The sequence below is a fragment of the Stenella coeruleoalba genome (genome assembly GCF_951394435.1).
Source record: "Stenella coeruleoalba genome assembly, chromosome: 17".
Lineage (NCBI taxonomy): Eukaryota > Metazoa > Chordata > Mammalia > Artiodactyla > Delphinidae > Stenella > Stenella coeruleoalba.
The window spans coordinates 29,183,920-29,197,116 of record NC_137163.1 but is presented as its reverse complement, the minus strand read 5'-3'; the positions used below and the strand labels follow the sequence as shown (position 1 = coordinate 29,197,116).

At 34.9% G+C, this 13,197-nt stretch overlaps 1 protein-coding gene across 10 annotated transcripts in view; it reads right to left on the bottom strand.

Moving 5' to 3' along the window:
* The window catches only part of ANGPT1 (angiopoietin 1), a 476,344-nt gene that overhangs the window by 310,672 nt on the left and 152,475 nt on the right, over nt 1–13,197 (bottom strand). The window lies entirely within an intron of this gene.

The window sequence follows — 13,197 nt, the reverse complement described above, 5'->3', positions numbered from 1 at the left end:
CAAAATGCTCCCAAATGTTTGCAGTTTCCACAAACAAGATAAATCACTATACACAACACTGAGCAGAGGAGAAGGTGAAACACACAACAAACTTGCTTGTATAATTTTTCTCAAGGCCTGGAAATAAAAATGTTAAATGTGGCCTACCATTTTCATGGAATTTTTCCGAAATACAAAACTCAAAGTGTATATAACATTTAATTTTAAAAAATGGAAATATAAAACCTAGAGATACAAATGTAAAAAACAAAAAGCAAATCTCTGAATTATACATATTTTGAACATCCTACTTTCTCAGAAGTTTGATTAAGACAGCATTTAATAAAGCAATATTTTTATGATGAAAATTACTTTGGTTTGTAGGCAGTGGGAGGTGTGCCTCAAATTATAATTTTTCCTCAATAGAGTTGTATCATGATATTTCATTTTTACGAATGCAACTATATTGTTGGTATCATAACTTTACTAGTGCAACAGATAACAGAGTCTACTCAATAATACTTATCATACATATTCTATATTAGGTTGTATATTATACAATAATGATGTACATACAGAACAATGCATAGACTTGTATTCACAAGTCTGAAATCCCTAAGATGCTTCCAAAAATCTAATGTAGAGATGGTAGAAGAATATAACTGTCACATGCATGCTTATGTGTCTTATCCTTATTTGGAAATAATGATAATGACCATAATATTTACTATACTATAATAGTAATAGTCAACAAAGTTATGCTAATGTGTGGAGTAGTCAACCAACTAACCAAGCTGCCATTTTAAGGGTAATTAAACATCACTGGAATACACTGTAATATGATTATCAATTAACTCAGATTTCCATATGAGACTGCTTTGTGGTTGCTAAGGTGAAAATTGAGGCTACTCCAAATTAGTTCCAGTAAACAAAATTTAAAATAATAAACAGATTTTTGCTAACCCCAATCTCTCTTTTCCAAGAGATAACTTGCAAAGTATAACTGCCAGATCTACCACTAAACCTAAAAGCAGCCAGCTGAGTTGTTTATATCTCACAGTCTTAGTCAACTTAATATGAGGATAAGTCTCTTTACCAGAAGAAAGTAATCTACGTCATTGTCTGAAGTTTAAATCATTCAGTATGCCTCCCCAGAAGTTCAGGATTTAGGAAGTTACAAATACACACACACACACACACACACACACACACACACACACACACACAAAAGAGTGGAAAAAATACGGGAATTTTTTTAGGACAATAACTCTGTAGGTGGAAGTGAATTAGTAATTATATCTATTTCAGCTCCTTCTTTATCTATAAAAGCTAGTTTTAATATAAAGTTATGTTCATACTGATTGTGAAACCAAAAAATAAAATAGAAGAATACAACATTCTGTTGTATCCAATAATTACTTGCAAATTTCTGCAACTGAAGGCCAAGTTGGGATTAGAACAGTTCTTGTCCATCTATAGCTGAAATTCCAGTATGTACTGATAAACAAGATTTGACTGATGTTTGACATTAATTACAGTGGTCTGCTAACTGGCCTTTTGGACTTGAATATTTTATGTTGAATTCTAACATGCAGGATGTAAACAAGAATAAACAATGAGTTTATTTATCTTTGCAATTCCATTAACTGCCATTTGTCTGTTTCAATGTATTACAGAAAAACTGCTAATAGAAAATCTGACTTGTGAATTTGCACTGTGACTTTAATAAACTTAAACTCATCAGAAGTTCTTAGAATTGTCCATGTCAAAAGAAAGTCTGAGTTCTTTGACCTAATTATAGGTTAGAAATGCTTCTAATCAAAAAGTAGAAATATCATAAAGTATAAAATATTTTCTAAACTAAAACAAAAAAAATAATTTTAAAACATATTGAACAAGACTTTGCAACTATATCTAGTATATAATATCTATTCTGGTGAATGAAAATAACTAATTGTATCAAAGGAGAAAGTAGTATTAAAAGAAAAATCCAAATGCATCAAAATGCTATGTTTTGTGCAGCAATATGTCCCTTATTATAAATTTGAAAAAAGAAGGTGAATTCTTTTCTATAAAATTTCAGATTCTCTGCCTTCTCACTAAATAAATATTGAACACATTGAACATGGGTCCAGGAGGTTGAACATCATGTTAATTGCCTTGCATGTATTATCTCGCTTAATCTTCCCAATAACCCTATGAAATAAATTTTATTATCCTCCTTTTATGTATGACATATGACAAAATTAAGGGCCCAAAGTGTGAAGTAACTAACAGAAAATCACATAGTTAGCAAGTTCAAACCCAGGATAGTCAAACTTCAAAGCTAGTGGTCATAACTCCAAGAAAATTTGCCGTCTCTTCAGTAAGTTTCTATTTTTTTTAAATGATCAGAGCATTTATTCTAAGCATTTATTATTAGCATTTATTCTAAGAGCTCTAGATATGTATATCTCTGTGTCCTGGTTTTTCAAACTCTCTTTTTTTAAATCTCCTATGAAGTAATCTTTGGCTTCATTTCATATTCAAAGAGCAAACCTGTCCATGTGCCCAGCAACTACATGGGAATACAGTACAAAATATTTTAATTAAGTAAAAAATGTTTCAGACAGTAGAACAAAAAATTTGAAAATTTGATTAGAATTCAACCCATAGTATGTGGGAACTGGGCATGAATAAGAAAACCCACTGTGCCCTACTACCAATGTTTACAACAGCTTTGGTATTCATAACCCAAAGATGATCGCTGTCACTTTAACTAATATGAGCTTTAGGCTGTTTGGTTGCATGGTCAAACCAGTTTGCACAAATAAGTTATTTCTGGTGTATAGTCTTAGACCTTTTAAAACATGCTCAACTGCCTTTCCAGAATGCCATTGTAGTAGGAAAAAAAAAACGCAGACTCCAAAGACACATCGAATAAACAGTACAGGGAATTGAATGAAAGTGCAAATTTACTCTAAAACTCATTTTCAATTTTCTGCCCTTTGCTTTAGAAATAAACGAACTAAGAACAAAGGACTGTTTGTTAAGTGCTAAAAACTTCTGTCATAAATTTCATGGAATCAAAGTAATTTTCAGCACATTTGACCTGCCCTATGAAAACATGCAGAAAGCATCACCATAATTTCACTACTTCGTTTTGGACATTCAGGTCTCTCTGTGTTATGCTTCCATTCAAGGGACAAGGACACATCTGAGCCTTTCACAGTATGAGTTTGATAAAACACACCAGTGATCCTCTAAGTAGACTTGTTCAACAATTCCAACATGTGGTGGAATGTAAAGGGCTTATTTTAAATTCTGTATCTAGAAGCATATTCTACAGCATGTAGATATTCCCAAACTTTTTTTTTGGGGGGGGGGATGTGAAGGTTGAGGAATGGGGATCAGGTTGGGGGTGGGATCAGGGGTGAGAAAATTTAAGCAGGAGATGTATGTACAGAACATGTCTTTGGATGCATAAAAAAGGGTTACTGCTTGCCTATTTGGATGTTGTGAAGAAAACTAACACTGAAATAGGATTAATATCTCACAAAATAGACTGAACAAGTAAATTACGACTCAAACATCTGTGTATGATGAGTGAGCACTTCTCTGCTGTTGGACAAATGAACAACTGCAGATCTTGATGTAACTATGCCACTGTTTTTACCTAGTGTCAGTTTAAATCCTCGCTAGAAAATGAAAGGCTTTCTAAAGAAATATTTCTGCAACACACATACGAAAGACATGCAGAGAACACTATGTGCTAGTCAACTCACTGCATGACTAATGCACATGGGGGTAGGGAGGAAAACTAACATTCAATTCAATTATAGGAAATTTTTATGATCAAGCAAGGCAATTCCACTTTTCTCTCATTTAGATATAATTTTCAGTTAAATCCTAATAGACATAACTCTTCACAGGAAGGCATTGCCTGGAATGGAGTCCAATGCAGAAAATTTATGTTAATACTCTATAATGAGTATTTTGGCCTTTTGTCAGATTTTGGGGGGTAATCAAAAATCATGAAGATCCTTTGCTAAGTCTATATATTGCCTCTTGTTGCCTGAGTCTCCCAGGGTACTTGAACTTCAGAGGCATATTGCAGTAAACCTAGAACATACAAAGCCTCAGGAAGAATATGGAATATCTTTTTGAAAATTAATTTTATTTAAAAATGTGTAAATAAAAGCACTATCATCTATTTAAAAATTGATATTTTAGCACATTTCTTACTATCTTACTAGTATTTATAAATTTTGTGTTGGGCTAGATCATTTCAGACTATACCTGCAAACTCTTGGGGTTTCATACTCTCTACTTAGGAGCATTTCAGTGGGAAACTTTGAGAAACTCAGATGTTTAATTATACTAGGATAAACCTAAGTTAAATTTTCAGAGAAAGGTACCATAATTTTAGAAACCCTAAGCAGCAGAACACTTGTCAGTATTCACAATAGATACTTAAAGAAAGAGACTGTGTTTCTCAATCCCTGAATTATTGCTATTGATCAGCCTGAGATACAATCCTATCACATTTTAACTTCAAGTCCGTATACCTCTCACAATCAAAGTGATAAGAAATTATGGTGCCAGAGTTGAATTGTCAGTATTTTTTTCCAAAAATAATGACACTGCTTACAATCACTGGTGTCTTAGAGTCAATACATTAAAATAATCTTTGAACAACCCACTCTATTATGGATTTAACGTTACCAAGTCTACCCTTCAAAATTCAGTTACTTTTAACCTGTATTCAGATGGGATACATGTTGTAGCCAATGTATGCTGTAAGGAGTCAACAAATTCTGGATGCTAATTATATCTTGCCTGTAGATAGTTCTAGAATAAATACATACATAAATGTATATTGGTGATACATGGTGCTTTCTCTATGTTTTAGATACCATTCTATTTTCAAAACAAACCAATAGATGTATGATTTGTATTCATTTTTTTTCTATTGAAGAACACAGCAAACAAATACAAGAAGTGCCAGTTTAATAAACAAACTGCTAGTTAAGAACACCTATGTGGTAAAAGTTTTATTCACTAACTGTATAATGACCATATGAGAACTTTGCTTTCGACAACAAACCTTCAAGAGGACAGATGATGCAGATTATGTTTAATTCCATTTTCTTGGGGGTTAAGTAAACTATCAGCACTTTATTGTTTAATTGAAAATAAGTAGTACATGCTTTTAGATGGTAATGACAATGACAGTGACCTTGGCAATAATGCTGTGAAGAAAGAAAGGAAATAGAGACAAAAGCTGAAGACCAAAACTGAAATTGGTTCTATTAGGACTTCTCAATACCATCTCTGAAGCAGCACAGATTGACTCTAGGCAATGTGAACATCCTTAAGCCTCTCTTAGAAGAGCCAACATTGACTAGATAATTTGGTTCAGCCACACAAAAAAATACTGGGTCATAGTGTTAGTATGAAAAATATACACTCACAGAAGGGAGTCTTTAAAGCAGATAGCAAAGGGGACTTTAGAAATTGAGGGGTTATATACATAAGATCTTTATAGCTGAAGTTATTGGCTCACGTGGCTCATCTCACAGGTGATCACCAGACTATCACACCTGGGGCTCCACATATAAAGGAATAAAATGTGACTCTTGAGTTTGGAGGTTCATTTGTAGTAAAGGGCTTATGAATTACAAGCGAGGACCCGCAAAAATAATTTACAGCTGCTGTTCAACTATACATTTAATACAACCCCAGTAAAAGGTAAAAAAACTTTTAAATGAACTTTTATTTTTTTACAATCTGTAAACTAATCACAAGCATAACACAACCAACTAACCAATCAACTAATCCTCCCCCCAAAGTAAAACCTAAAGAGTAAGAAAGCTATATACTGAGTGAGGAAAAATTACCATTAAGCTATGTTTCCCTCTCAGTCCCTTAGCAGTCTTGTAAGATGGATCCCTATCTTCCCTGAATTCTAAAATTCAAATACCTGTGTGTGTGTGTGTGTGTACACACACACACACACACACACACACACACACACACACACACATTTCAACTTCTATGTACAGCTGCTGACAATTTTAGGGTACTCATAAATGACCTTTTTAAAAAACTGAAAGTTCTCTAGGATAAATTAAAGGATTGCTTTAAAAGCTACATAAGCATTTCTCTCAATAACATTTGTAGACATGCAAAGTATATTCTAAAGATCAAGAGACTTAAAAAGCTCAAATAAGACATATGTGCAATATAAAATTTAGACAATGTAAAGATTGAGATTAAGTTATAATAAGTGTATTTTTTGAAATACATGGACATGATATGGATACAGGATACTCTGGAAATTAGCATTCACTTGGGACTAGATCTGGCAATGATTAGATATGAGAGCCAATTTAGTGTGGTAGGCAGGAACATGAATTCTGAAGCCAGTCAACCTGGGTGCTTTTCCTTGCTTTGCCACTTAACTATGAGACATGGACAACCTCTTTATGCCTCAGTTTCCTCATCTCTAAAATGGAGATAATAAGAATATCCACTCAGATGAGAATTAGACAGGATAATACATGTAAGGCATTTGAAATAATTTCTGGCATATGGTAGAAGGTTAAAAAAAATGTCAGCTAAAAAAAGAAACAAATGTCAGCTAAACTATGAAGGTGATCTTACACATAGAACTTACCCCTATGCATCATGGTTTTTCTAGGTACGAAATACAAACTTGAATAAGACAAGTATTTAAAGTCCTTTACAGTCTTAAAATCTTGATGATTTTTGTCTTCTATCACTCAAAATACTTAAAATAAGAAGAAAACATGTAGCCATTCATTTATTCATTCATTTAATACTATTTATCAAGTCCCTACTATGTTCTAGGCAGTATACTAGATGTTGACAATAATAAGATAAAAGCCTGCTCCTGAATTCTAGGAGCTGATCTAGAGAAGCAGTATAGGTAATGTTTAGAAGCCCAAGCTCAGGAATCAGACTCTCTGGGACTTAAGGCTTTATGAATTTGGACAATTTCCTTAACTCTCAGTGCTCTAGTCTCCTCTCCTTTGAAATGGGAATAGTAATAGTTGCACCCTCATAAGTTTGTTCTGAGGATCAACTGAGTTAATACAGGTAAACCTTGTAGACAGAACCTGGAACACAGTAAGTACTCAATAAGTGCTAGTATTATCAGGAGGAGAGTCAGACAGGAAAACAAACACAGTTAAGTATGATAACAGGGGTGGGAAGACACAGTGCACAGGGAGCTAGAACAGTAAATAAGGGAGGATGCAAAACAGTATAGAGACCTCAGGAAAGTTTTCCTGAAGAGTCAATATTTGACCTCATATTAAAGAATTAAGAGAAGCTGTTGAAGAAGGTACAGCACAGTTAAGTATTTCAATATGAAATATTTTAAAAGTATAACAAAATTTCACCGAAAGGTAAGCAAGTAACTAAAAATTTACTCCAATACACACTGACTGAGGCATCTAAGTTTATGCTCTTTGTCCATTCACATACATCTCCATTTCGAAATAAATTCAATATAGCATCCACTGAGGTTGCCAATAGCAGTGATATGCCGGGAAAAACAATCCAGATAACTATATTATTCCTCTAGGGGAACCTGATCCTAAACACAAATGCCTCTCCAACTGGTAGCATTTTAAACGCAATTTTGGGCAAGGGTCCATTGCGGTATTCATGCCGTCACATCACTCATCTAACTCTTCCCACATGATAACTGTCTTCCAATCGTTGGGAAGCTACCAAGTAGACACCAATTTAAGTTTTAGATTGCTAGGAGGTGAATTACTAAGAACAAGTCCCAAAAAGGGCTTCTATCTAGGAAAACTTTCTAATGCTGCTAACTGCTAAACCCTCTGGGAGCTTTTCCATTACCCCTCCAGACAGTGCCGTTCCTGGCACTGAGAGCATTCATTTGAGCACACTAAAAAATCATCAATCCAGGGGTGTTATAACATGGATTTTGAGAGGTCATGCTGACTGAGACGGCTTCTGTATGGAGAAAGAGGGTAAACAAAATGACTTCTAAATTTCCACTCAATCCTAAAGTGCAATTCAATTACTTAAATATCCATTTTCCTGAGTATAAAATATGAGTCAGAAAAATGAGCATTTCCTTTACAGTCTTGTTTATGTCTATTGACTTGGTGAAATTATTAACAGAGCACCCTTGAATCTCAAAAGTGTCCACTGTCACCAGAGAATATTAATACCTTTTAAAGTGATATGCCTCCAGGAGTCTGTCAACCAGCCCCATGGAGACTGACAAGCTGGATTCTATGCCTGAAAAGAATAATCTCTTTGGTTTTCTTACTAAAGTAAGGTTTTCCTCCACTAAATGTTATTGTCATCTATTGCTCCTCTCAGCTACAACCCTAAACCTGCCAGACCTGATATGTTGTATACATTCTATGTAGGTGAGAGTGAGAAAATAATTAAGAAAAGAGAATCATTTCTAAAACCAAGGAAAACCAAAGGATTGAAGCATTTACCTGAACACTGGTTGTTAAAAATTATAATTGAGGAATCATATCCATATTCAATCCCTTATTCTCCAGCCCCACAATTACTACTCTAAATTAGGACTTCATTTCCTCTGCTGGATTATAAACACAATGTTGAAATGCTAATCCTCACCCATGTCTTAGTCAACAATCACAGCTTGACTGAAGATTTAGAACACAGACTTGTCAAATGTGCAGATGATCAAAAGTTATGATTACAATATAATTTTGTTGGATAAGAGGTTAAAGATTCTTCAAGTTCTTAGTGGCCTGAAATAAAAAGCCCACCCAAAGAAAAATACAATTTAATTTACATAAATTCAAAGTCCTACATTTAGCTTAAAATGAAACAAACAAACAAAAAAGGATAAATAAGGAAGGACAGGTATAAAATTGTTTGCATAAAGAAATCTGAGGAATTATTGGGGATAGTATGATCCAATGGTGTGATAAAGATACTAAGAATGAGTAATATTTAGGCTGAAATAAAAGAAGTAGAATGTCCAGACCAATGAACAAAACAGTTCCATGGTTTTCTTTACTGTTAGGACCACGTGTGGTACTGTGTTCAGCTCTATAATTGAAGGTAAAATAGACTGAAGTCTATTAAGAACAAATGAAGGGCAAAGAATGCACAGCTGGGCAAAAAGAAATGTTAGGGAGGTAAAATAACAGTACAGGGCTTCCCTGGTGGCACAGTGGCTGAGAGTCCGCCTGCCGATGCAGGGGACACGGGTTCGTGCCCCGGTCCGGCAAGATCCCACGTGGCGCGGAGCGGCTGGGCCCGTGAGCCATGGCTGCTGAGCCTGCACGTCCAGAGCCTGTGCTCCACAATGGGAGAGGCCACAACAGTGAGAGGCCCACGTACCGCAAAAACAAAAAAACAAAAAAAACAAAAAAAAACAGTACAACAACAACAATACTATAACAACTGCAACACTGATCAAGTAGGGCTTTCTATGTGCTGGAGACACTTGAAACAAGCCTGCTTTGACTCCTGTATAAATAAAAATCCTAGGAGGTAATTATTAGCTCCTTTTTTCAGACGAGGAATCTGATGCTCAGAAATAGTAAGTTGTCTAAGATTACTTTCATACTAAATATTTGAAGGCATTTGTGTAGAAGAGAGAAAGACTTGTTCTTTCCAAAGGGAAATGAATGGAAGCTACAACTTGATAAAAAAGAAAAAGTCCCAGTATTCATAACTACATTAAATGGAATTGTCTGCCTGCCTACTAGCAAGTTCTCCTTTGCTGCATATGATCAAGCTGAGGGGAACTGTAAGGAATAGAATTTGCAGAAAAAAGCATTTCTGTGCTGGATGGGAGGTACGGTTAGCTGACCTTCAGGTTTCCTTCCAATATTAAAGTTAATGATTCTGATTCTGAGAAATGGGGTACTTTTGTTGCCTTAGTATTATACACTATGTAGGTCAAATCGAATTAAATCAAACTGAAAAAGTCACTCAAACCAGTCTTTATGCTGAACTGACAGATTTCTTCAATTAACATAGCTGTTTCAGTTAATCTGTATAGACATATCCATTAATCTATTTCTGTGACTGGTCACATTTCATTTGGGTTTTCTATTTTTAAAAGCAAGTTTATGAATATCACCTATACATCATATTAGTAGCAAAACTAATAACAAGGTCTTTATATACCAGGTTATAGAATACAGTTACCTCAAAATCTCTCACTGCCCATGCTAGACATATGCAGAAGGCTGATGCTGCTGAACGGAACGATCCTCTAACAAGCTACTTCTGAATATTATTAGTGTCATAACTGAAAGAAACTCTCAGCCAAAGTTTGGCATTGGAAAATAAGAGTCCTATTCCATTTCTTGAACCTGCATCCTCCTTGACATGTAAACTCCTCAAATCTTACATGAGTCCTGTGGTTAAGTGGTGGGAAACCTTCCAACTGAGATCAAATTACAAGGTGTTCAGGGGAGAATGTTGCCCAGAATTGGCCCACATGGGCTTTGTATACACAACCAGTTTCCTTCCTCTCCCCCCTGTTTTTGTCAGTTGTTTCAGAGTCAAATTCAGGTAGTAAAAAAGTGAATAGTAATCACGAGTTGTGTGCATGGAGCAACGATAGAGAAACTGGGAGAACCCAGAGCAAATACTTGCTACTTGAGGGAGCAGAACCACAAAACTCTAGGGTTTCCCTGATATAAACGCAGAGACAGTCATATAGGCAAATTGCGCTCATTCATTTAGTTCTTTTCTTTCTTTTTTCTTTTTTTAAGATATATGTTCATAATGTCTATAGTGCATCAGTAGATAAACAGGTCAAATCCTGACCAAGTCCAATCCTTTATTTTATATTCTCACTGTCTTTGTCTCTTCTGTATCTCTTTGTTACTGTATTAACTTAAAATTATTTGATTAATTTGATTAATATCCATTTCCTCACTAGACTGTACCCCCTATGAGGGTAGGTATGATGTCTATCTTTGCTCACCTTTGTCCCCAGAGTTTCAGCACAATGCTGGCACACGTGACACCAGTCAATAAATATTCAGTGAATGAACAAATTAATAAATGCAACCATGGGGAACAAGTTTTGATTAACCACAGGCTTTATAAACCATTTGCACAAACTCCAGGACAATCCTTATTATATACAAAGAATGGTTTTGCAGAAAAATTTAAGGCAAAACCATTCTCACACTGTTGGAGAACACTGCCATTAATTGTGTCATCTCTGAAAAATAAGAGCAATAAACACAGCCCATAAATCAGCCTTAAATTGGCCAAAGTCTAGGGATTTTTCCATCCCTATTTTATGTGATTGTATCACTGCAGTGTATTTTGGAAAGTCAAGTCAGATTTCTGGTTTTTCAAATTATACTTCATACACTCCTAGCTAACATACAACAGGTTTGTCTGAGTTACCAAGCAATGAGATCTGACATCAGGCAATATAGATAACACCATACCACATCTTAAAAATACCTTTTCACGAGGCATACAAAAGAATAACGTGATGCAGATTTTGCCGACTTGCTTGAGTGGTGCCTTTAACCACTTTCTGTAAGCTAAAATGAGCAGGGAATATTTCACCATTGATCTGTGTACAATCTATAATTACAAGAATCTGTAATGCTCATACAACTGTTATAAAAGAGGAGTCAAAACCATATCCATATTTACAAACTAGAATACTTTACAGATCTGATATAATATAACAACATTTTCTGGACATTTTGTTTTACAGTAAATATTTCAATAAAATGATAGAGCTCTGATTTCTTGTTCTTTTACAACTCGTAGCCTTTCTAATGATAGATAAAAGGAAATGAATATACTTTCTGTAAGAAAAATTATATCCTAGGTTTTCTTACTAAAGGTATAAGCCTGTAGCCTCAAGAGCCTGGAAGAAAGACAGTCATAGAGGCTGTAACATTTTGTTAAGTATGTGCTATTAGCAAATTTACTAATTTTTTTCATTTGCCTTATTGTAGGAAGGTAAGAAAATACATCAGGTTGCACTTAATGCATCCTCACTGGCCTGGCAAATTCATTTCTATATGTTCACATAGGACTTTGCTTTTCAAAAGTACAATATTTTCTGCATATAACTATCATATCACCCATAAACATTAGGATGTGTCCCAGGTTTTTATACCAGGTAGGAAAAGTCTTCTCTCTCTTATTTCAGGAAACTTTTAAAGGATTCTTCAGATCTGGGAAGTTAAGATATATTATTTTGCAGGTTTTTGCTTTTCAAATAACTCTCTGTAAGGAGGAGGCACTGTGCAGCAGAACTGTCCTCAGATTCTTGTTGAGAGAATTATTCATATAACAGAATTACCTGATATGTCTTCTTAAAGTCTAGAGAAATCCATTGCATAACATAATCATGCATGTCTATCAAATCCAAGACAGTACACATTTTCACTAGGATTTGTTTATGTTTGTTTGTCCATTCATTTTTTTAACTAAAGTCCACACTTTGTTCAGATTTCCTTAGTTTTAGCTAATATTCTTTTTTTTTGGTCCAGGATCCCATCCAGGATATCACATGACATTTACTCATCATGTCTCCTTAGGCTCCTGTTGTTTTTTTTTTGATGACCTCGACATTCTTAAAGAGTGCTTGCCAGATATTTTGCTGACCATCCCTAAAATGAGATTTTCTGATGTTTCTGTCATGATTAGGCTGGGCTTTGAGAAGACCTCAGAAGACAGTGCCATTCTGTGCTATCATCATAACACTGATAAGCAGACATACCATCAACATGACTTATCACCGCTGATATTCATTTTCATCACCTGGCTGAGGTAATGTCTGTCAGGTTTCTCCACTGTAAAGTTACTCTCTTTTCCCCCTTTTAATACTGTACTCTTTAGAAGGAACACACTGTGCACAGCCCACACTTGAGAAGCAGAGAGTTATGCTCCACATCCTTGAGGGAGAAGCATCTATAAAAATTATTTTAAATTCTTCTACACAAGAGAATTATTCACTGGGATCTGAACATGAGAGTCTTAAAACAGTCTTCACCTGTTTACTAACAAGCCATGCAGCCCTAAGAAAGTCACACTGAGCTTTGCTGGGTACAGTTTGTAAAGAAAATGTTTAAAAATTTTTTTAAAAATAGTTGTAATCTGTTAAACATAATGCTATGTGTCAGACTTTGTTATTAGGTGCTCAGTAAATCTTTTCTCATAATCACCATAACAACCTTATGAGGAAGGTATTAT